Consider the following 23,679-nt stretch of genomic DNA (forward strand, 5'->3'; position numbering starts at 1 on the left):
CTGCCAGAAACTGTGGGCTCCTTTTACTAAGGTGCGTTAGGGCTTTAATGTGCGGAATAGCGCACGCTGAATTGCCGTGCGTGCTAGACCTTAACGCCAGCATTGAGCTGGCGTTAGTTCTAGAAGCATAGCGTGGGTTTAGCGTGCCAAAATCCTGCGTGCGCTAAAAACGCTAGCGCACCTTAGTAAAAGGAGCCCTGTATTTTTGCATTGTACTCTTTCTAGTTCAGACATCATCCCTGAGACCTCTACTAGAGGAGGAGCCTCTAGGAAGTAGCAACCACAGACATCAGTCAATGTCATCACTAACAGAATCCTATTTTTTACTATCCAACCCCACCAGAAAAACACACCCACATCCTATACCTCATAGAGCATTTTTTGGATGACTTTTTAACAAGAGCGTAATACTATGGCAGACAGCAAGCTATGGGGCTCATAATCAAAAAACTAAAATATCCAAAAAACCAAGTCGGCACTTGGAGTCCTAATCGCTAGGTCCAAGTACCAATAATCAAAACCCTTTTCCTGGACATCTAGAAAGAAGTTTCTCCCACTGTGTGTTGAGTTCCCAAGGGGTGTTATAAATGTGTTTTGGGCATTATGAATGTGTTTTGGCGGACTTGGGACATGCTTAACATGTCCGATAATCAAACCTTTTCTGAGACATCCTGGACGGAACTTTGGTGTTCACAACTAGACCTGTTGTAGAAGCATCTATGTGCCACAAAGGGGTCCAAACTGACCACATGACCACTGGATACATTATGGTATGACCCTCCCTCACTGCTCACTAACCCCCTCCCAGCCCCCAAATATCTGAATGAAAGAGTACATAACTGTCTCTAGAACAACAGCACTTGGTATGAGAAAGTCTACTAGAACATCACACCTGGTGAAATATAGAGAGCAGGATCCAGGCCCATAAGCCACTCTAACCACTAAGTTGGAGCCTACTAAAACCCACAAAAACCCTACTATGCTGCCATATAGGTGCCCCCTGAAACTATGAGGCCAATTGGGATGTTAAACAGGTGGGTCTAGTAGGTTTTGGAGGAGTTTGGTAGGGCTTATCATAAATTATAAAGCGTATATGGTGAGATGTACTTCTGGCACTCTTTATGTGAGGTTCACAGCAGTGTCCTCTAAGGTGTTCCACTATTCTTTTGGCATGTCTGTGTGGCCAGTCCATCACAATGCTGGCCCCTCCGTCCAAATGATCTGAATTTAAATGTTTTCAACTTGGACATTTCTTTGGTTGAAAATGGGGTATAAAGTTAGGCATTTTAAGGGGTGGATGTCCTTTTAGCCTAGACATCCAAGCAGATGATTTTCAAAAATATATATTTTTTTGGATGTCCAATGGTTCAGCTTTCAGAAATGGACGTTTCTATGCTTTGACTTAATCAGCACTGATAATGGGAAGTGCAATTAAAAAACAATTTAAAAATTATTTGAAAAAATTTAATTAGCTGATAGGTGCCAAACTTGATAGGTGCCTACTGCTTTGAGGTAGTATTCCAGCAAGTAGGCATGCAACCAGCAAGTAGGCATGGTTGGGGCGGACTATGTCATGGTTTGACTTAGGCACCAGTAAGGCACTCACATAGGCTAAGAAAATCCTGGCCTAAATGGCAGTGCACCTAACTTTCAACACCTACCACTGCCTAAGTTGTTAAATGCAAGAAGACTGTGAAAAATTGCAAGAGGTCCTTGTGAAACTGGGAGACTGGGCATCAAAATGGCAGATGACATTTAATGTGAGCAAGTGCAAAGTGATGCATGTGGGAAAGAGGCACATGAATTATAGCTACATGATGCAGGGTTCCACATTAGGAATCACTGCCCAGGAAAAGGATCTAGGTGTCTTTGTTGAAGATACATTGAAACCTTCAGCTCAGTGTGTGGTGGCGGCTAAGAAAGCACCTTGAATACTGTGTGCAATTCTGGTTGCCACATCTCAAAAAGATATAGCAGAATTAGAAAAAGTACAGAGAAGAGTAAAGAAAATGATAAAAAGGATGGTACAACTTCTGAAGAAAGGATAAATTAGCTAGGGCTCTTCAGCTTAGAGAAGAGATGACTCAGGGGAGATATGATAGAAGTCAATAAAATACTGGAGTGGAACGAGTAGATATGGATTGCTTCTTTACTCTTTCCAAAAATACTAAGACATGTGACGAAGCTACTATGATCAAATTTGAGCTGATACCAGGAGTAACATCGCAAAAGAAATCTACTGTAGGCGCGTTTAATTTTCGAAAGGGTGACTATGATAAAATGAGGAAAATGATTAAAAAGAAGCTAAAAGGATCAATTGCAAAGGTTAGGACTGTAAACCAGCTGTGGATGTTATTTAAAAATACCATCATGGAAGCCCAGACCAGATGCATTCTACGTATCAGCAAAGGTGGAAAGAAAAGGAAACGAGACCTGGCATGGTTAAAAGGTGAAGTGAAAGAGGCTATTACAGCCAAAAAAAAGAATGGAAAAAGGATCCGAATGAAGAAAATAAGAAGAAACACCAGCACTGGCAAGTTAGATGCAAAGTATTGATAAAGACAGCTAAGAAAGAATATGAAGAGAAACTTGCATAAGAGGCAAAAACTCATAACAATTTTTTTAGTTACATCAGAAGCAGAAAACCTGTAAGGAAATCTGTGGGACCATTAGATAATCAAGGAGCAAAAGGGGAGCTCAGTCAGGGAGGATAAGGTCATAGCGGATAGACTGAATGAATTCTTTGCTTCGGTCTTTACGGAAGAAGATGTACGAGATCTACATGAACTGGAAATGGTTTTCAAGGGTGATGATGTGGAGAAACTGAAAGATAAATATGGAAGATGTACTAAGCCAAATTGACAAGTTAATAAGCGATAAATCACCAGGACCAGATGGTATACATCCCAGGGTACTAAAAGAACTCAAACATGAAATTGCTGACCTGCTATTAGTGATCGGTAACATGTCGCTAAAATCGTCTGTAGTACCTGAAGATTGGAAGGTGGCCAATGTTACACCAATTTTTAAAAACGGTTCCAGGGAAGATCAGGGAAATTACAGGTTAGTAAGTCTCACTTCAGTGCCAGACAAAATGGTAGAAACAATTATAAAAAATAAAAATGTGGAACACATAAACAAACATGATTTAATGAGACTGAGTCAGCATGGGTTCAGCTGAGGGAGATCTTGCCTCACAAATTTGCTTGACTTTTTTGAAGGTGTGAATAAACATGTGGATAAAGGTGAGCCAGTGTATCTAGATTTTCAGAAAGCTTTTGATAAAGTTTCTCATGAGAGGCTCCTGAGAAAATTGAAGTGTCATTGGATAGGCGGCAAAGTTCAGTTGTGAATTAAGAATTGGTTATTGGCTAGAAAACAGAGGGTAGGGTTAAATGGTCATTTTTCTCAATGGAGGAGAGTAAACAGTGTAGTGCCGCAGGGGTCTGTACGAGGACTGGTGTTATTTAACTTATTTATAAACAATCTGGAAATTGGAACAATGAGTGAGGTGATTAAATTTGCAGATGACACTAAACTGTTCAAAGTTGTTAAAACGCATGTGGATTGTGAAAAATTGCAGGCGGACCTTAGGAAATTGGAAGACTGGGCGTCCAAATAGTAGATGAAATTTCATGTGGACAAATCCAAAGTGATGCACATTGGGAAGAATAACCTAAATCACAGTTATCGGATGCTAGGGTCCACCTTGGGGATTAGCGCCCAAGAAAAGGATCTGGGTATCATCATAGACAATATGAAGAAACCTTCTGCCCAATGTGTGGAGGATGCTGGGAATTATTAGAAAAGGAATGGTTAACAAGACTAAGAATGTTATAATGCCCCTGTATCGCTTCATGGTGTGACCTCATCTGGAGTATTGTGTTCAATTCTGGTCTCCTTATCTCAAGAAAGATATAGTGGTGCTAGAAAAAGTTCAAAGAAGAGCGACCAAGATGATAAAGGGGTTGGAATTCCTCTCATATGAGGAAAGACTAAAATGGTTAGGGCTGTTCAGCTTGGAAAAAAGACAGCTGAAGGGAGATATGATTCAAGTCTACAAAATCCTGAGTGGAGTAGAATGGGTACAAGTGGATCGATTTTTCACTCCATCAAAAATTACAAAGACTAGGAGGACACGATGAAGTTACAGGGAGATACTTTTAAAACCAATAGGAGGAAACTTTTTTTCACTCAAAGAATAGTTAGAAACTTAGAAACATGACAACAGATAAAGGCCAAATGGCCCATCTAGTCTGCCCATCCACCGTAACCATTATCTCTTTCTCTCTCCGCGAGTTAAGCTCTGGAACGAGTTGACAGAGGTTGTGGTAAGAACGGATTGCGTAGCTGGTTTTAAGAAAGGTTTAGACAAGTTCCTGGTGGAAAAGTCCATAGTCTGTTATTGAGAAAGACATGAGGGATGGCCACCATGAGAATGGGCTACTGGGCTTGATGGACCATTGGTCTGACCCAGTAAGGCTATTCTTACATTCTTATGTAGCAGATTTAAAACAAACTGGAGAAAATATTTCTTCACACTTGTAATTACTCTGGAAATCATTGTCGGAGAATGTGGCAAAATTAGTTAGCTTAGCAGGATTTTAAAAAGGTTTGGATAATTTCCTAAAAGAAAAGTCCATGGGCCATTATTGAGATGGCTTGGGGAAATCCACTGCTTATTCTTAGGATAAGAGCATAAAATATGTTTTACTATTTGGGATCTAGCTAGGTATTTGGGACCTGGGTTGGCTACTGTTAAAAACAGGATACTTGGCTTGATGGACCTTTGGTCTGTCTCATCATGGCAATTCCTATGTTCTAAACCGCTTAGGTGATTGTATAAACAGCATCTAATTGATAATTGACAACTGCGCTCAATGGTGCTTAGCAGCTAGGTTCTGTTTATAGAATCAGGGCCACAGAGCTTGCAGGGCAAATTGGGGGGGAACCTGCTGGATGGATGCACATAAAAGTTTTATAATAACCACAGTTTCTTGTATAAAGTTTGGAACAAAAATGAAACTGTCAGCAAACATCAGCGCCCATTTTACTATGCACAAATATCAGCCTAAAAAAATTTCTTGTACATTAAATTTTTGCAAGGCTATTTATGTGCGGGACAGGCACCAATGTGTGTTGACACTTTAGTTTTTGTACCGCCAAGTGCATAAGCTCTCTTACCTCTGTAGAATAGTAGCCTAATGGTTAGTGCAGGAACCTACAACTCCTTGTGATTATAATAATAATAATAATAATTTTATTTTTATATACCGCCAAAGCCGTAGTAGTTCGAGGCGATTTACAATAAGAGGAGCTGGACAATCAGCGAAGATAGGTACAAAATAAAGTTATAAAGTACATGCAAGCTGGTACAGGGATAGGAAGGGCTGGAACAGACAGCGAACTATTGGCGAGAATAGGCGCACTGTACAGTCATCAATACATGTAGGCAGAGAAGAGGGCGGGAGTGAGAGATAGTGGTAAAATTCAATTGGAGTAAAGCGATAGGGCAATAGGAGCATTTAGGTTGCAAATCGGTTGAACAAGTTTGTTTTTACTAGTTTTCTAAAACTTAGATAGGATGAAGAGTGCATTATTAAGTTACTCAGGTAAGTCACTTAATCCTCTGTCGCCCCAAGTACGAAATACATATTTATTATTTGACAGTTTTATATCCCGTTTCTCATTTTGCACTATACGTGTGTGCTTTTGGAGGTTTTGACTTCGGATTTCATTGATTTTAGAGATACACTTCTCCGCAGTATCCGTGGTTTCTGTATCTGTGGATTCACTTATTCATGATTTTTCAACTACTGACTCCGCCCCCTAATTTTCATCACTGAACCCGGCATTTCACATTGGAAATTGCTGCTCCCAGATTTTCATGGAGGAAATCACTGCTCCTGGTGGTTCCTGAAGGAAATCGCTGCTCCCGGCATTGTACGGAGCAAATTGCAGGTCAGGTTATTCATGGTTTATTATCTTTTTCAGGTCTATTTTACCGAAAAACTGCAAATAACCTGCAAAAATATTCGCAGTTTTTCGATATTCTTGGCTATGTTCTATTCGCATCCCCTGCGAATACAGAGGGAGAAGTGTATACATATGGATTCCAATTTAATTCTTAACTAATACTGTTATATATTTTGGGCCCCTGAGGAAGGCTACATCAGTCACTGTATATGGATCTGTATCATTTCTGCACAGGCAGCTATATTACCTGGAACTGATTGCATCAACATCAAATGCTTCTTCTGGTATAGCAGTTATATTAACTTTCTATATAGCAACTACACTAATTGTGAACTGTTTGGAACAACTTCATTTATTGTATATTAGCTACATTGCAGAGTTTAATTTTTTATGCACCAATAAACTTTTTTATCCAGAACATCAATTCCACAGTTCTTTTTTGATGACTGTGTTTCCCCTTTTTTTCTGTGGAACCACTGGGTCTTCGCCTTTGTTGTTGCCCTTAGTCTTGTATCCCTGTACATAACATGTAAGCTGCTTTGATTGTAATCACAGAAAGGGGTTCATAGACAACCCCGCGAAAGACAAAGGCGCGCGCCGACAACTAAGCGCAAGACGGAGGCGCGCGCCGAAGAAAATTACAGTTTTTAGGGGCTCCGACAGGGGGTTTTGTTGGGGAGCCCTCCCAGTTTACTTAATAGAGTTCGCGCCGGCATTGTGGAGGGTTTGGGGGGTTGTAACCCTCCACATTTTACTGTAAACTTAACTTTTTCCCTAAAAACAGGGAAAAAGTGAAGTTTTCAGTAAAATGTGGGGGGTTACAACCCCCCAAACCCCCCACAATGCCCCCACAACGTGGCGCGATCTCTATTAACTAAAGTGGGGGGATCACGCCCCCCCGTCGGAGCCCTAAAAATAGTAATTTTCTGCGGCGTGCGCCTCCGCACTGCGCTCAATTGTCTGTGCGCGCCTTTGTCCCGGCGCGCTTTTGACCTGACATCCAGAAAGGTGGTATATCAAGTCCTATCCCCTTTCCCATCAGTTTTTAAATGTGCAAATACTTCTGACTGCAGAAGAAGCCAAAGATGGCAGTTAAATCTTAAAAACTGGCATTAGATCTTCTCCGCTAACACTTCTATCCTGCCCAGGACCTGATGAAAAATTTCCTGCATTGATTACTTGGCAATAGCCGTTGTTTCCTTCTGTGCATTGACTGGAATATTTAATACCATACTTTTTAATTCATTGTGTGGCTACTCGCAGTAATCGAGCAGCTAAGCTTTCTGCATTGGTCCAACATATGGCTCCTCAACCTGGTAATTTGATATGAGAAAGGTAACATAGGCACTTTCTTCTGCTATTTTGTATTTACAAAAAAAATAAATCCCAAACGCTTCTGTAAGAAGCATCTTCCTGCATTACTTGCTGGATTTTTCTCTCTTTCCTTGAGGCATTAGTGGTGCTGATAAAGCACTTCCCAAATTGCTAATTGAAACCCATTACAGAAGAGCCCTGATGCTGTAAACATTTCCAGGAAACCAAGAATTTGCATATGCTATCATTTTATGATAGAGCTAGAGAGCAATCATGGGTAATTATAAACCAAGTAGAATGTTGGACTAGGAATGCTGCATCCTCATTGACTGCTTTAGGTGTTATCTACTCAGAAAATTCTTTAACCACAAATATTTCTCTATATCCTCAAGGTCATTTTCCTTTCTATCTGATTCTAAACAGAGAAAAAAATGTGCCTTGTCTCTAATATCTGGTATTCTTTCCCTCCTTCTCATTCTCTGTATGTGTGAAAACATATACATAATCCCCCCCCCCCCCGCCCCCCCCCCCAAAAAAAAAAACCCCACACACATATCACGATGTTGGCAACAACGAAAGGTAGAAAGATGCTTGGGTGCATAAGGAGAGGAATGGTCAGTAGGAAAAAGAAGGTAAAATTTATTACTAAGAAATGCAGGGTAATACATTTAGACTACAAAATCCCGAGGGACTGGTACATTTTGGGGGTGAAGAGATTTTGTGCATGAAATATTAATGTTCAATATTAATTCACTGTTCATTTTAAATTTAATTTAAATAGGTTGTTGTCTAAACATGTATATCATTTGACAAGATTAAATTGTACATGTATATTTAAACTATGTCTCTTTGTTTGTCAAGTCCAGTTTTATGCATGTACTCATTTATAATAATAATAATTTTATTCTTATATACCGCCATACCGAAAAAGTTCTAGGTGGTTCACAACAAGGTGAGCTAATACATGGGATACAGATAAAATACAAATTAGAATAATGGACTTAAAAACAGATAGACAGAAAGCATTTACAATATAATGCAGAAAATACTGGCATGGCAGGGAAAGAAGTAATACATAGAACAGATAAAATACATCAAGTTGAGTATAAGGAACTTTATTGAATAAATGAAGCAGAATGCATTAAGATACCAGCCTATCAAAGAGTTGAGTCTTTAACAAATGTATTTTATATATTTATAAAACTGGAATCTAGAAATCCACGCAATGTGGATGAATTTACCCCGAGCAGTGTCTACCAAGAACTGACAAAATTAAAGATCAATAAAGCTTTGGGTCCAGATAATTTACACCCCAGAGTGCTTCGAGAATTGAGAGATGTCGTGGCGGAGCCGTTAACCGAGATTTTCAATTTATCCTTTAACAAGGGAAGAGTTCCCTTGGACTGGAAATCGCCGTTATTCCTCTTCACAAAAAGGGATGCAGGTCAGAGGCTAAGAATTACAGACCGGTAAGCCTCACTTCAATAGTGTGTAAACTAATGGAGACAATGATCAAAAACTGATTAGACACGTTTCTGGATGAGGAAAAATTAAGGGACCCCCCCCCCACCAACATGGTTTTACGAAGGGAAGGTCTTGTCAATCCAACCTGATAAGCTTCTTTGACTGGGTAACAAAAAAGCTGGACGGGGGGAAGGCCCTTGACATCGTGTACTTGGACTTTAGTAAAGCTTTTGATACTGTTCCACACCGCAGGTTATTAAACAAGATGAACGCGATGGGACTAGGAGGAACGCTGACTGCATGGGTAGAAGACTGGCTTAGCAGCAGACTTCAAAGGGTGATGGTAAACGGTACTCTCTCAACAACGTCAAAAGTGACCAGTGGAGTGCCGCAGGGCTTGGTCTTGGGCCCAATGCTATTTAATATCTTTGTAAAGGATCTGACTCACGGACTTCGAGGCAAAATTGCGTTATTTGCCGACGATTCTAAACTGTGCAACGTTTTGGCCAGGGCAACAGAACCTAACAGCGCAACCGCGCAAAACACTATGGAACAAGACCTACTTTTGCTAGAACAATGGTCCAGTACTTGGTAACTAAACTTTAATGCCAAAAAATGTAAGGTGATGCATCTTGGCAGCGGGAATCCTTGCACTACATACACCCTAAATGGAGAAAACTTAACAAAAACTGAAATAGAAAGGGACTTGGGAGTAATCATCCGTGAAGACATGAAGGCTGCAAATCAGGTGGAGAAAGCCTCAGCATAGGTTAGACAAATGCTTGGCTGCATCAGAAGAAGCTTTATCAGCCAAAAGCCCGAAGTTATAATGCCATTATACAGATCCATGGTGAGACCGCACCTAGAGTACTGCGTCCAGTTTTGGAGGCCACATTATCAAAAGGATGTGAAGAGAATTGAGTCAGTTCAGAGAATGGCCACAAGTATGGTCTCAGGACTTAAAGATCTTTCATATGAAGATCGTCTGAGCAGTCTGCGCTTATACTCGCTCGAGGAGCGCAGAGAAAAGGGGGGACATGATAGAATCTTTCAAATACATAACGGGCCACATCAAGGAGGAGGAGGAAATCTTTACTCTTACGGGTCCCACGGTGACAAGAGGACATCCGCTAAAACTTAGGGGAGGAACATTTCATGGGGACACCAGGAAATACTTCTTTACCGAGAGGGTGATTTATAGATGGAATGGTCTTCCACATCAGGTAGTCAAGGCTAGTAGCACGCTCGACTTCAAGAGACGATGGGACAAACATGTGGGGTCGCTACAGAGGTATGATAGAGGATAGTTTCCCTAGGGTGGAAGGGATCATGATTGGGCAGACTTGTTGGGCCGTCGGCCCCTTTTCTGACGTCATATTCTATGTTTCTATGACTAAATTCTAGTTTTTAGACATCCAAAAAATGAACAGAGCTTCTAAACAAGGGCCTTAGTGTTTTGTGTAGAATTCTACAGTGCACACCTTCAGAAAGATATCAATCAGAATGAGTTGGTTCATAGGGCAGCTACTACAATAGTCATTGGTCTTCATCATAAAACATATGGGTATAGACTTACAGATCTCAATATGTATACTTTGGAGGAAAGGCAGAAGAGAGGATAGAGACATTCAAATACCTCCAAGGCAGAAATGCACAGCAGTCATCCTTCTTTCAACTGAAAGCTCTAGTACAAAGATGCACAGGATGAAGATAAAAGAGAATAAATAGACACAGGAGCAATTTAAAGAAATATTTCTTCATGGAAAGGGTGTTGAATGCATGAAACAGCTTCCCAGTGGAGGTCCTAGAGGTGAGAATTGTGTCTGAATTGAACAACACATGGGACAAGCGCAGAGGAACTCTAAGAAAGAGAAAGGAGTTATAGAGCTTAGTAGTTGGGTGAGTAAACTGGATAGGCCACATGGTCTTTATGGTTCTATGATACATAAAAGGGAGAAAGGATAAGGAGATGGCACTTGTCTACTGCTTTTTTTGTGGTTACACATACAAAGCGATTTACATATATACAAGTACTTATTTTGTATCTGGGGTAATGGAGGATTAAGGCCCAAATTCTGTAACCAGCACCTAAAATTAGGCACCTATTTCAGAGGTGCCCAACTAGATAGGCACCTATCTAAATTGAAGAACAAGTTCAATTAAGCTTTTTAATCAGCACTGATTGAAACATAGGCACCTATCAAGAAAGAACGATTCTGTAACAAGGCGCCTCTAAAAATTTAGGTGGCCTTCAAAAAAATAGGCGTGGGTATGGCTATGTGTTAGGCGCCTTCTTACAGAATCACTTCTCTTAAGCGTGCTTAAGCACTCGCATGGGCGCCTAACTTCTAGTTGTGCCTGGAGCTGGCCTATTTATTGGGCGCCTCCAAAGTAGGTGCCCAAATAGGTGCCGTTCAGCACGATTCACTAAAAGCACCCAATTTTACTTGAATCGCGCTGAACAGCGCCTAATTAGGCGCCTAACTTTTGGGCGCTTCTTATAGAATTTGTCCTTAAGTGACGGTCCCAGAGTCACAAGGAGCAGCACTTGGATTGGTCCGACAACCTCAGTCTTGGAGGCCGTATTTGGCGAAGGATATAAAAAGACGAAGCAGTCCAGAGGAAGGCTTCCATTTCTAGATCACAAATACCTTTCGTAAAACCACAATGTAAAACCACAGTGACTTATAAAATTTGCAGAAAACAATTTGTATAAAATAGCAAAAATTTTCAGTTATAAAATAAATTACCAGATTTTCAATTACCAATAAATTTGGTAAACAATGATGATTTCAATAATTTTCTAAAGTGCAAATATGAAGATGCCAACGATAGCAGCTTAAGAAATTCAACATCCCAACTGGCAGCCTAAAAAGAGATTAATCGATGCAAAAACTTCTAAATACATCCTCGCTGTGTTTCCAGCTGATTCCATTCCATTGAAAAATATGATAAGTGGCTTGAGCCATAAGAAGTATAAGAGACTGGAAGATCTAAATATGCATACTCTGGAGGAGAGGAGGGACATGGGAGATATGATATAGACCTTTAAATACTTGAAAGGTATTAATATAGAACCAAATATTTTCTAGAGAAGGGAAAATGGTAAAACTAGAGGGCATATATTGAGCTTGCGGGGAGGAAAGTGTGGAAGCAATGTTAGGAAATTCTTTTTAACGGAGAGAGTGATGGATGCCTGGAATGCCCTCCCGAGGAAGGTGATGAGAGGAAAACGGTGACTGAATTCAAAAAGGTATGGGATAAACATAGAAGATCTCTAATTAGAAAATGAATGGTATAAATTAAAGAACTAAAGCTGGGACTGGGCAGACTTGCACAGTCTGTGTCGCATATATGGTAATTCAATGTAGGATGGACTGAGGAGGGGATCAATGGGAGTTCCAGTAATTTGAAGCATGAGGACGTTACTGGCCAGACTTTACGGTAGATATCCTGCAAATAATGGAATGGTTGGATAGGCTGGAGTAAGCTTGGACAGCAACTCCAGCAGTTGGAACCTAGGACAGTTGGACTTTACGGTCTATGTCCCAGAAATATCAAAGAAAAAAGGCAAGTTAATTTAATCATAAATTTATAATGTGTATAATTAATGGACAAACTGGACGGACTGTTCAAGTTTTTATCTGCCGTCATTTACTTTGTATATATGCTGAGGCAGCAGCTCTACCACTAGGCCACTCCTCACAATAGTAAACCAATAAAAAGGGACAGGTAGAAATGTTCTGTTTTGTTGCCTTGGTCTGTACACTCTGCATCATCAGGACGCTAGAGACACTTTTGGTGGTTACGAGTGCGTAAAAACAGTCTGTTTGTTTCAAGATCTGACTTCTTGATACTCTGAACATATTTTTTGTGGTCACATTTCATTGCACAGTAGGAAACCTCAAAGCCAAAGTCAGTAGACACAGAATGTACCAGAAGCATCATTAGTGGCATGGTAGCACAGCAGGGGGAGATCTGAGGGATATGGTAGTTAGGCAAGCAAGCAGCAGGTGAACATACTGTATATCAAGTCTTAGTTATAAAATATTCCTAATCCCCATAGTAACAAGAAGGCACATTACATCAGCACAATACTAGGAAGCAGAGGCTTTCTGAAAACAAGACATAGACAACATAGAACCAGAAAAATGATAACTGATAAAGATCATATGAACTATCTAGTCTGCTCATCCTTACCATCTAGTATCCTTTCTTCTCTCTTAGAGATCCTTTTTGCTTGTCCTATGCTTTCTTGAATTCAGATACAGTCTTCATCGTTACTACTTCCACAAATAGGCCATTCCATACATCTACCATCCTTTGTCCCCTCATTCTAGATCGTCTTTTCAGTTGAAAGAGACTTACCTGTTATGTTATTGGTGGTCTTATATTTATTTATTTTAAAAAATTTATACACCACCTAAATACCTAGGTGGCTCACAAACAACATACATAATAAAATATGCATCAAAACAAACAATAAACCTAACCAAACACAACAATCAAAATACATGTCACTGCAATACCCTCAAATCCTGCCCCAGATCTTATAACAAACCTAAGCAGACAAAACAAATGCCCTTGTAACGAGCTGAGTTTTCAACATTCTCTTAAACTTCCATCTGGCACCGCATTGTCGTACTAAACCAGGTAAATGATTCCATAACTGCACTCCAGCTGCAGCAATTGTAAATGACCATGTACTTGCATAATATGTTTTCATAATTTTCTCCTGAGATAACTTAGCATGCTCTGATCTTAATGTTCTACTAGGACAGTAGCCCATCAACAATTCTTTAAAATACAATGGTCTAGGAGCATACAATGTTTGATGAATAATAGACAAAACCTTGTGATGAATCCGCTGCTTTAATACAGGAGAAATATGCACAGTTTTCTGTACTCTTCACGGTATTGCGGTATATAAGCTGTTATTATTATTATTATTATTACTCTTATCACCAAACATGCAATCACATTTTGCATCAGTTGCAATGCCTTCTCCCTTGCTTTAGATATACCAAGATACAATGAACTGCAATAATTAAGCTTAGACAGAACCAATCCCGCCAAATCTTCTGAGGCAGAGTTCATGGCAGGTTAAAGTATCTATTAATACATCATAAACATTACAGCAGCCCTTATGACAACATAAACACAAACATTCTTATAACATCAAGTAATGCAGCACAGCAACTATAATAACAGAGACATAACATCCAAGGGTTCGAGGTGGGTTACAGCATCAGTTAATGTATCACAAGACATTATGATAATGGGCAGGAATTATAGGAGCACAATTAATGGGCAGGAATGCAGGAAAAAGGTCCAGTTGTGCTCCTAGTCTAGGTTACTGATATAATGGAGTTCGTGGATTAGTGTATTTGATTTATAATCAAAATTTAGGTTGAGCTGGGCTTCTGATATAGTGGAGTTCGTGGATTAGTATATTTGATAAGTGATCAAAATTTAGATCGAGCTAGGCTCCTAGCCAGGATTTTCGGAAACTCTGGATTTTAGTAAGGTTGTATAGAAAGAAGCAACAGGTTTTGGCGGTTTGTTGCATATGCATAGAGAAGGACAGAGACAAGTCAAAGATAACCCCGAGGTTGCAAGCTGATGAGACAGGGAAGATGAGAGTGTTATCCATCGAAATAGAGAATGTAGGGAGAGGAGAGAGAGGTTTAGGAGGAAAGATGAGTTCTGTCTTGGCCATGTTTAACTTTAGATGATGGTGAGACATCCATGTAGCAATGTCATTCAGGCAGGCTGAGATTCAGGCCTGGATTGCCATAGAAATTTTGGGCATAGAGAGGTAGATGTATAAATTGTCAGCATAGAAATGGTACTGGAAGCCATAGGAGGAGATTAGAGCTCCAAGGGAAGAAATATAGTTGGAGAAAAGAGGTCCCAGGACAGAGTTCTGAGGTATGCCAACTGATAGCAGAATGGCAGCGGAGGAGGATTCTCCAAAGTACGATGGGAAAGGTAGGAGGAAAACTATGAGATAACAGAGCCCTGAAATCTCTTTCTTGGGCACTTCCAAATGAGAGGCTTGCTCTCTTTTCCTTAATAAGTTGAGTTATACAGCATACAAACTCCCAAGCTATTCTTGCAAGACTGTACAAATAGTGAAGAAGTTTGGACATCATATGGACCAAGCTCACTAACAGCATGACGTTGGAAAAAATCAGAACAGTTGATCCAGAGGTAGTACTTGCAGGAGGACTCTGAAACATGTCAGGGGGCATTAATAAGCCAGGGGGAAACCCAGTTCAGAGGGACTGGGGACAGGATGGTGGTGGCTAACTGGGAAGAGAGGCTGGTGGAAGTTGAGACTGACTGGGATAGACTTGGGGGAGAGTGTGTACATAAGAACATAAGAATAGCCATACTGGCTCAGACCAAAGATCTAGCCTAGTATCCTGTCTCCACAGTAGTCAATCCAGGCCACAAGTACCTGACAGAAATCCAGCTAGTAGCAACATTCCATGCTACTAATCCCAGGGCAAGCAGTGGCTTTCCTCATGTCTATCTCAACAGAGAAAGAGAGTTTTAGGGGAAATGTGGGTTGGGGAAAGGGAGTTAGTGTCTGGAAAATCAAACTTTGTTTAGTTTACACATATTGCTCTGAATGCATCTGAGCAGATGGGCTGCCTACATTACTGAACAGGGGGGCCCTCTCCCCTTTATTGCCCAGGGCTATCTGTTCTATTCAGAAATTGTTCAGGGTCTCAGATTAAAGTCTTTATGCCATTTGGCTCCCACTTTGAAAATAGTGAAGTTACTATTATTATGGATATCTTGTAGTTTCCATTTGCAATGATTTTTACTTTGGGCTTGCTACCAACTGCCTTTGATTACATGTTTCAGTGCCACCCAGTAACAGAACAAACCTCCACAAGGTAGAAAGGCGCATCACACATTTTTATAAACGATATTGCTGAAGGGTTGTTGGGTTAGATTTGCCTCTTTGCGAATGATACAAAAATATGCAATAGAGTAGACACGCCGGATGGTGTGAATAACACGAAGAAAGACCTGGTGAAACTTGAAGAATGGTCTGAAATTTGGCAGCTAAAATTTAATGCTAAGAAATGCAAGGTCATGCATTTGGGCTGCAAAAACCCGAGGGAATGGTACAGTTTAGGGCAGGGATAGGGCACTCCGGTCCTCAAGAGCCGTATTCCAGTCGGGTTTTCAGGATTTTCTCAATGAATATGCATTGAAAGAAGTGCATGCAAATAGATCTCATGCATATTCATTGGGGAAATCCTGAAAATCCGACTGGAATACAGCTCTCGAGGACCGGAGTTCCCTACCCCTGGTTTAGTGGGTGAAGAACTTATGTGCACGATGGAAGAGCGGGACTTGGGTGTGATTGTATGTGAAGAACCTAAGGTGGCTAAACAGGTTGAAAAGGTGATGGTGAAAGCTAGAAGGATGTTAGGTTGCATAGGGAGAGTTATGGGCAGTATGAAAAAGGAGGTATTGATGCCTCCATATAAAGACTCTGGTGAGACCTCATTTAGAATATTGTGTACAATTCTGGAGGCTGCACCTTCAAAAAGATATTAAAAGGATGGAGTCAGTCCAGAGGAAGGCTACTAAAATGGTGTGTGGTCTTCGTGATAAGGCGTAAGGGGACAGACTTAAAGATCTCAATCTGTATACTTTGGAGAAAAGGCAGGAGAGGGGAGATATGATAGAGACATTTAAATACCTACAAAATATAAATGTGCATGAGTCGACTCTCTTTCATTTGAAAGGAAACTCTGCAATGAGAGAGCATAGAATGATGTTAAGGGGTGATAAGCTCCGGAGTAATCTGAAGAAATACTTCTTTACAGAAAGGGTGGTAGATGTGTGGAACAGTCTCCCTGAAGAGATGGTGAAGACAGAGACTATGTCTGAATTCAAGAGGGCCTGGGATAGGCACGTGGGATCTCTCAGAGAGAGAAAAAGATAATGCTTCCTGCCGATGGGCAGACTAGATGGGCCATTTGGCCTTTTTTTGCCATTATGTTTCTATGTTTCTAAGACCAGAAAAAACAGCAGGGCACCCAGAAAAAGTGAACACTTCCAATAAAGTTCTCCAATAAAGTGTTATTATAGGGTACTGGGAGATTCTATTGAGCCACTGCTTTGCCCTTCATATCTTCTGATCATCGCCACTGTGTGTGAGGTGCCACCCAGTAACTACAGGTTACCCCTTCATACAGACTTTAGCCTAGTCCCATTTTTCTATGTCTATGTAACATTTATCCCTGCTCAGATTTCATACATACCGTTATTTTTCCTAAATATTTCTATAAAATAAAAGTCACATCATGTAACATGTTATTTTCTCATAAAGCTAAACTCTCCCAGATCAGTTCCACTTAGGAGAGAGTCAGATAACAAGATGAAATGAGTCTGGAATTTTATACCATTCATTAAAAACCTCTTTATACTCTGTGTACATGTCATTTTCTTTATGCATGTGGAGGGGAATTTTTGACAGGTCATCTAAGTCTGACTTTGGACATTTTCACAAGGACGCCCAAAAGTTGGGTCGGGAAAATGACCATGTTCAAAATTGCAAAAGTCTATCTTTTTTTTAATGACTCATCTAGTCATTAGGCCCTTAGGACATCTATCTTTTTTGACCATTTTCAAAAATTAAAATGTCCAAATGCAAAACATCCAAAACAAGCCATTTGGATGTGGGAAAGGACAGCATTTTAATGGACTGGCCACACAGACAAACCAACAGAGCAGTGGAGCATCTTAGGGGGGCACTGCTGTGAACTTCACATAACAGGTACCAGGTACACATTTCATCATAACCCCCTTACAATGTATGGTGATCCTTCCAAAACTCCCCCAATACCTACTATACCCACCTGTCTACCACCACAATGGCTCTTATGGCTGCAGGTGTCAACTATATAGCATTATAGTAGGTATTGGAGATTAAAACATCTAAGTGCCACTTTATGCCTTTCTTTGGACGTCTTTCTGTTTTGTAAATGAGCCCCATAGTGTGTTTAAGGTGCAAGAGGAATTCAAGCTGTTGACCATGTTGATGCAAGATTCCTTGAGCAGTATTCTTTTTGACATATAGCCATTGAATTTCACATCTAGGCTCTCATTAGCTTTAAGAGTAATAAAGGGGAAGACAAATAATAGCTGTGAATCCTTCCATGGTTAGCATGTACAATCCAAAGGCATGATTGTTCTAGTTAACTGAGCCACAGGTAGGCTTTGAGTGAATCAGGGCCTAATGATCAGTGCAGTAGGCTAAAGACTGAGAGAACTGGGTTCAAGTCTCACTGTGGCTCCTTTTGACCCTGGGCAAGTCAACTAACCCTTAATTTTTCTTGGGTACAAAACTTAGATTGTGATCACACTAAGGGACAGAAGTACCTATATGTAAGCTACTTTGTTTACACCACAGAAAGACGATATATCAAATGCATGACTTCAAGAATCTACTGAACATTTGGCTGCAACATGCCCATCATACTAAACTCATGTTATGCTCCATATCTCTCTGAATCATTGTTCCGCCTCCCTCCTATTCCACATCCTGCTGTCTATGGGTCACTTTATCCCCCAGCCTTGCAGAGCCTTTTCCTCTTCTCCCTGTGAAATCTAATGTAGCTTCCCCTTTCTCTTCACATGATGGATTCTGTCTACCTCTGATTGTCCCTGAGTATTCTAAATGAAGATTTTGCACAGTTCAGTAATCATGCTGTATGTAACCACCTTTCCCATTTTTCATTCTTTCCACCCTCTGCCACGTTATTGCATTATTTTCCCCACTGTCCTGCAATAATTATAAAACATTGTAGGAAAGAAGTTATAAATCTGCCTTTAGATAACTGTCTATGTTCCCCATGATAACAATATTTAGGGCTCCTTTTACGAAACTGCGGTAGCGGCTTTAATGCGCGAAACTTTTAATCCCTGCGCTAGCCGAAAACTACCGCCTGCTCAAGAGGAGGCAGTAGCAGCTAGCGCAGCCAGCGGTTTATCGCGGCTTCATAAAAGGAGCCCTTAATCAACTATGTTCACCAATAAACTGTTTGGGTTTTTTTGCTGTGTATAGATGTTGTGTATTATATCTGACTGTGTAACCGGAAGGGCAGTAACCACATGAGTCTCACAACTGGTGTGTTCCTTTGTATTTCATCTGTATGCCAATATAAATGATGAAAACAATAGCATACACATGATTTGTGCTGCTTTGTAAATAAAGAAAGTAGGGCTCAAAGGAGCCCAGGGGTGTGATCTTTATACAAGCCAAATGAACCTATTTATATGCCCTTCCAACTCTTTAAAAGGATGGAAAGAAGTGTGAGAAATAAATGCCTGCAAGAAAAAGAATCAGAAGCTATTTTAATCATATTTCATTCAGTTTCTATCACTTGGTATATCTGGTTTTCTGATACTGTATATTTTTATTGTTATGCTTCTCTGGACAATTTTGGACTTTTAAAAAACTTCAGTTATCTGGATAAGATAATTGACCTTAGGACCTTTTTATCATAATAGTTTTTCCTAAGTTCCCATATTCTTTTGGATGTCTTAAAAGCTATCCAAAAGGGGTTTTTTTCCAACCTTTAATAATTGTTTTTGTTATTTATGCATCCACTCATCTATGGAACGTTTGAATCTGATTCATGAGCTGAGAAATAAAGATCTAAGGGTAACTTTCCCAAATATTAAATAAAGTGGTGAATACCCTATAGATTGATGAATTTGACTGTTGTAAATCATACAAATTTGGGGGGGTATATATTTAGCTCAATTCTTTTTCTCTAATAAAGTTCTGGGCATTCAATGCAATGTTCAGTTAAACCAGGGGTAGGGAACTCCAGTCCTCGAGAGACGTATTCCAGTCAGGCTTTCAGGATTTCCCCAATGAATGTGCATGAGATCTATTTGCATGCACTGCTTTCAATGCATATTCATTGGGGAAATCCTGAAAACCCGATTGGAATACAGCTCTCGAGGACCGGAGTTCTCAACCCCTGAGTTAAACTGTTCATGCTGCCCATTGCCCTATGGATGGTATGGTTTCTCTCAGGGCAACTTCTCCCAATGGGTTATTTTTGCACATACTGTGACAGGCATGAACCTCACTCCCAAACCAAGGGATGTACTGTATGGGTTTTTTAAAAAAATTCCATGTGCAGGGTATAATTCCTTATCTCTGACTCATATGTTCTACCCTTCTATGAATGTATTTTGTTAGTGCACTGTAACAGTGGTGTAATGAGGATGGGAGGTGCCCAGGGTGGTGGTGCCCACCTCCTTGCCCTCTCTGTCCCCTCCCCTCCCCCATACCAGTTTAGGTTCCCTGGCACAAGCAACATTTCTAACTATGATGTCACTTCCTAGTCAACTATGATGTCACTTCCTAGTCGCAGGACCCAGAAGTAACGTCAGAGGAGAGCACCGAGGCTGGTGCAAGCAACTGGCTGGAGCTGTTGCTCGCACTGACAAGAGCTAGAGATACAGTGGTGGGGAATTGAAAATGCACTTGTGGCGGGGGAAGAGTGGGAAGGAGCAGGGGGGTAGAGAGGAGGAGAGGCATCAGCGCCCCATAAGCCCCCCCTTACTACACCACTGCCTTGTAATGTGTTCTCTAATGCTTCAACAGTGTTTCTGATGCAATTCTAGCCAGTTTGTTATACAGTAAGTTGCTACTGCTAAGTTGGTTTTGGTGAACAAGTCGGTTACTACCAACACATTTTCAATCCCATATTTTCGAGGATCAGGAACTGTTTAGTCTACAGTCAAAGTTTCTAACAGTCATGTAGCATGAACACATAGTATGGTGATTCTAACCTCTGCAGAAATTTTCTTTTAGGACATGAAACTTATAAAAAATAATGTGTAGGTATAATTTCTTTTGATTTCTGCAATAATTGATGTCCAAGCCTCCAATGCTTCCCCCTACAGACTTCAACCTTTCACTTTTTTAGTACCCTCCCTCATAGAATCTCATATGTGCATTGTGCATGCTATTGCCATATTGTTTGAAAGTATGAAAAATGTGTTGTCCCCTCCATGAATATCTGTAGAGAAAATATGGACAGCTGTTCGTGTTGATTATATTAGTGTTTTGTTCTAGCACATTTTCTTTTCTTAAAGCTCTCTCTCATCTAGCTTGGTTATTCCCATAGACATTCTTGACTTCCTCTGAAGCATGTGTACTTTGAATCTGATTTGAAGATGACTCTGCTGTGCATTGGACCAGGAGTCACATCAGGTTTTCCTCCAGTATTATTACCTACGAGAGGTTGCTGAAAAGTTCTCAGTCAAACTAACTTCCTAAATTCTGAGTGTTATTTTGCCACTGTAGTTGAAAAGAGTGTTATTTTATTTTGCAAAGTGTCAAGAATCATAATGGTATGTTTCGACATTGTTTCAGATCATTGATTGAACCATGTCAACGAAAAGTGTGGAATTTTCAAATGTGAAACTCTGAGCCGTCATGAAGTTCCTATTCCTGCAGAAGAAAGCTCCAAAAGAAATCCATGAATGTATGATGCAAACATTGAGTGATAAATGCCCATCATGTTCCGCAGTAAAGAGGTGATGTGCAGACTTTCAGCGTGAAGATTTTGAGACTGAAGATTCAACAAGATCTGGGAGGCCTCAAACTGAGCCAGCTCCCGAAATTGTTGACCATGTCCATAACCTGATTTGGGCAGATTGGCAAATATCAGCTAAAACAATTGCTGAGACACTACAGATATCCAAGGAACATGTTGGGTGTATAATCCATGAGCAGCTGGGCATGGCCAAATGTTTGAATTCCGATTAGAAACAACATTGAGTGGACACTTACAAGCTGATTTTGCAGCATTTTCAACGAGCTGGTGCCTTGCTTTTGAAATGCCTAGTTATTGTTGAAAAAATATGGTTACATCACTATGATCCTGAGACAAAACAACAGTCCATGCAATGGTGGCACTCAGGTTCTCGAAGGCTAAGGAAATTGAAGACCCAAAATTCAGCAGGAAAGGTCATGGCCACAGTGTTTTGGGATCAGGAAGGTATTGTAATGATTGACCATACTCCAAGGGATCAAACAGTTAATGCAGAATACTACTGTAACTTGCTAGGCTGATTAAAGGAGGCATTGAAAGAAAAGATGAGAGGGAAGCTGCAGAAAAGAGTTCTCTTTTAGCAAGACACTGCTCCTATTCACAAGGCTGGCAAAATGATGAATGTTTTGATGCAGTTGGGGTTTTTCAGTGTATAGACCATACACCCTACTCACCAATCTTGCTCTATCTGACTATTTTCAGTTTCCAAATCTTAAAAAGAGTTTGAATTTTTAAATGATTTGGAGGTGATTGCAGCAGCAGAGCAGTGACCAGACCTCAGAGTATTTTTTGGAAGGGTCACAGAAACTTCAGACATGATGTTCCAAGTGTGTTGAACATAGGGGTGAATATGTGGAATAACTTGTAAGTTTCATGGCTCCACATCATTCCCTGCTTGGTTGTGCTGCGAACTTTTCGGCATCCCCTCGTATTTAGCTTTAGCTCACATCTTTGCATTGGAAGCTCAAGGCGAGTTACAATCAAGAACACAAGATAATTCCTGTCCCCAGTGGGCTTATGATCTAGCCGAGGCTAGTGAAGTGACTTGCCCAAGATTACAAGGAGTATGAGTGGGAGAAGTAGATTTTGAGCCAAGTTTTCCTTGGCTCTCGGTTCACTGCTCTAAAACGGGGTTACTTCTCTACTGTGCTGGTGAGTTATCAGTCAGACATGAAGTTGTCAAATTTACGAGTTTTAATGAAGAGTTTGCCATCAAACATCATTACTGTACTTGAAATGGAGTCTCCCCAAACTTCAGAAAAGCCCTCAGCATAGAAAAACAGCCTGGGAAAGCAAACAGCCTTCTAAGGAGTATAACCTAATGGAGCCAAGGATAACAACAAGGCGAGACATGAATGGAATTCTTGCAGTAATTCAGTAATTAACAGTATCCTGTCATCAGGCCAAAAACAGTAATTTGAGGCGTACAATATAGATCAGCACCAGAACCTGGGAAATGTCCTCCTGTTCCCTGCAATTTTATTGTTGTTATTAAGGTTTAGTAAATTCTTTGCCTTGTATTTGAATTACTTTGACAACATGTATATAAACTAGGAAGTCAGTTATCTGAATCTGACTTTTGTGTGACTGGGGAATGTTAACTGACAAAGTTACTTATTACTGCTACTTATCATTTCTATAGCTTTGCTAGATGTACACAGCACTGTACATCTATAATAATAAAATGCTAAGCGCGCATGCGCACTCTTACCACGTGTTCCCTGATCCCTGATCTGTAGGTTAGTGATTGGCAGGAGTGCGCATGCGCGACACCAGGACTCCTCCTCCAGAGCCTCAGACCCGCTGACCGCCTTCGGTCCCGCGAGCCTCTCAAGCAGCGGCGGTGGCAGGGATTGCAAAAACGTTACCGAGGCGGCTGTCAGCTTCAGGCGTGTGCGGCGGCTGTCGGCAACTGCAGGTCGCGGCGGCTTGAGGCGGCTGTGGTGGAGGGCAGATGTGAACGGAGGTAAGGGGTGCTGGTGGACAGGAGACGAGGTGCTGATGGACAGGGGGGCCGGAAAAGGAAGGGAGGCCTACTGCTGGACAGGGGGAGTAGGAAAGAGGTGCTGCTAGACAGGGGAAGAGGTGCTGATGGACAGGGGGGAGAGAAAAAGGAAGGGAAGCCTACTGCTGGACAGGGGGAGCAGGAAAGAGGTGCTGCTGGATAGGGGAAGAGGTGCTGATGGACAGGGGGGATAGAAAAAGGAAGGGAGGCCTACTGCTGGATAGGGGGAGCAGGAAAGAGGTGCTGCTGGACAGGGGAAGAGGTGCTGATGGACAGGGGGGAGAGAAAAAGGAAGGGAAGCCTACTGCTGGA

This window comes from Geotrypetes seraphini, chromosome 5 (assembly GCF_902459505.1).
Source record: "Geotrypetes seraphini chromosome 5, aGeoSer1.1, whole genome shotgun sequence".
NCBI lineage: Eukaryota > Metazoa > Chordata > Amphibia > Gymnophiona > Dermophiidae > Geotrypetes > Geotrypetes seraphini.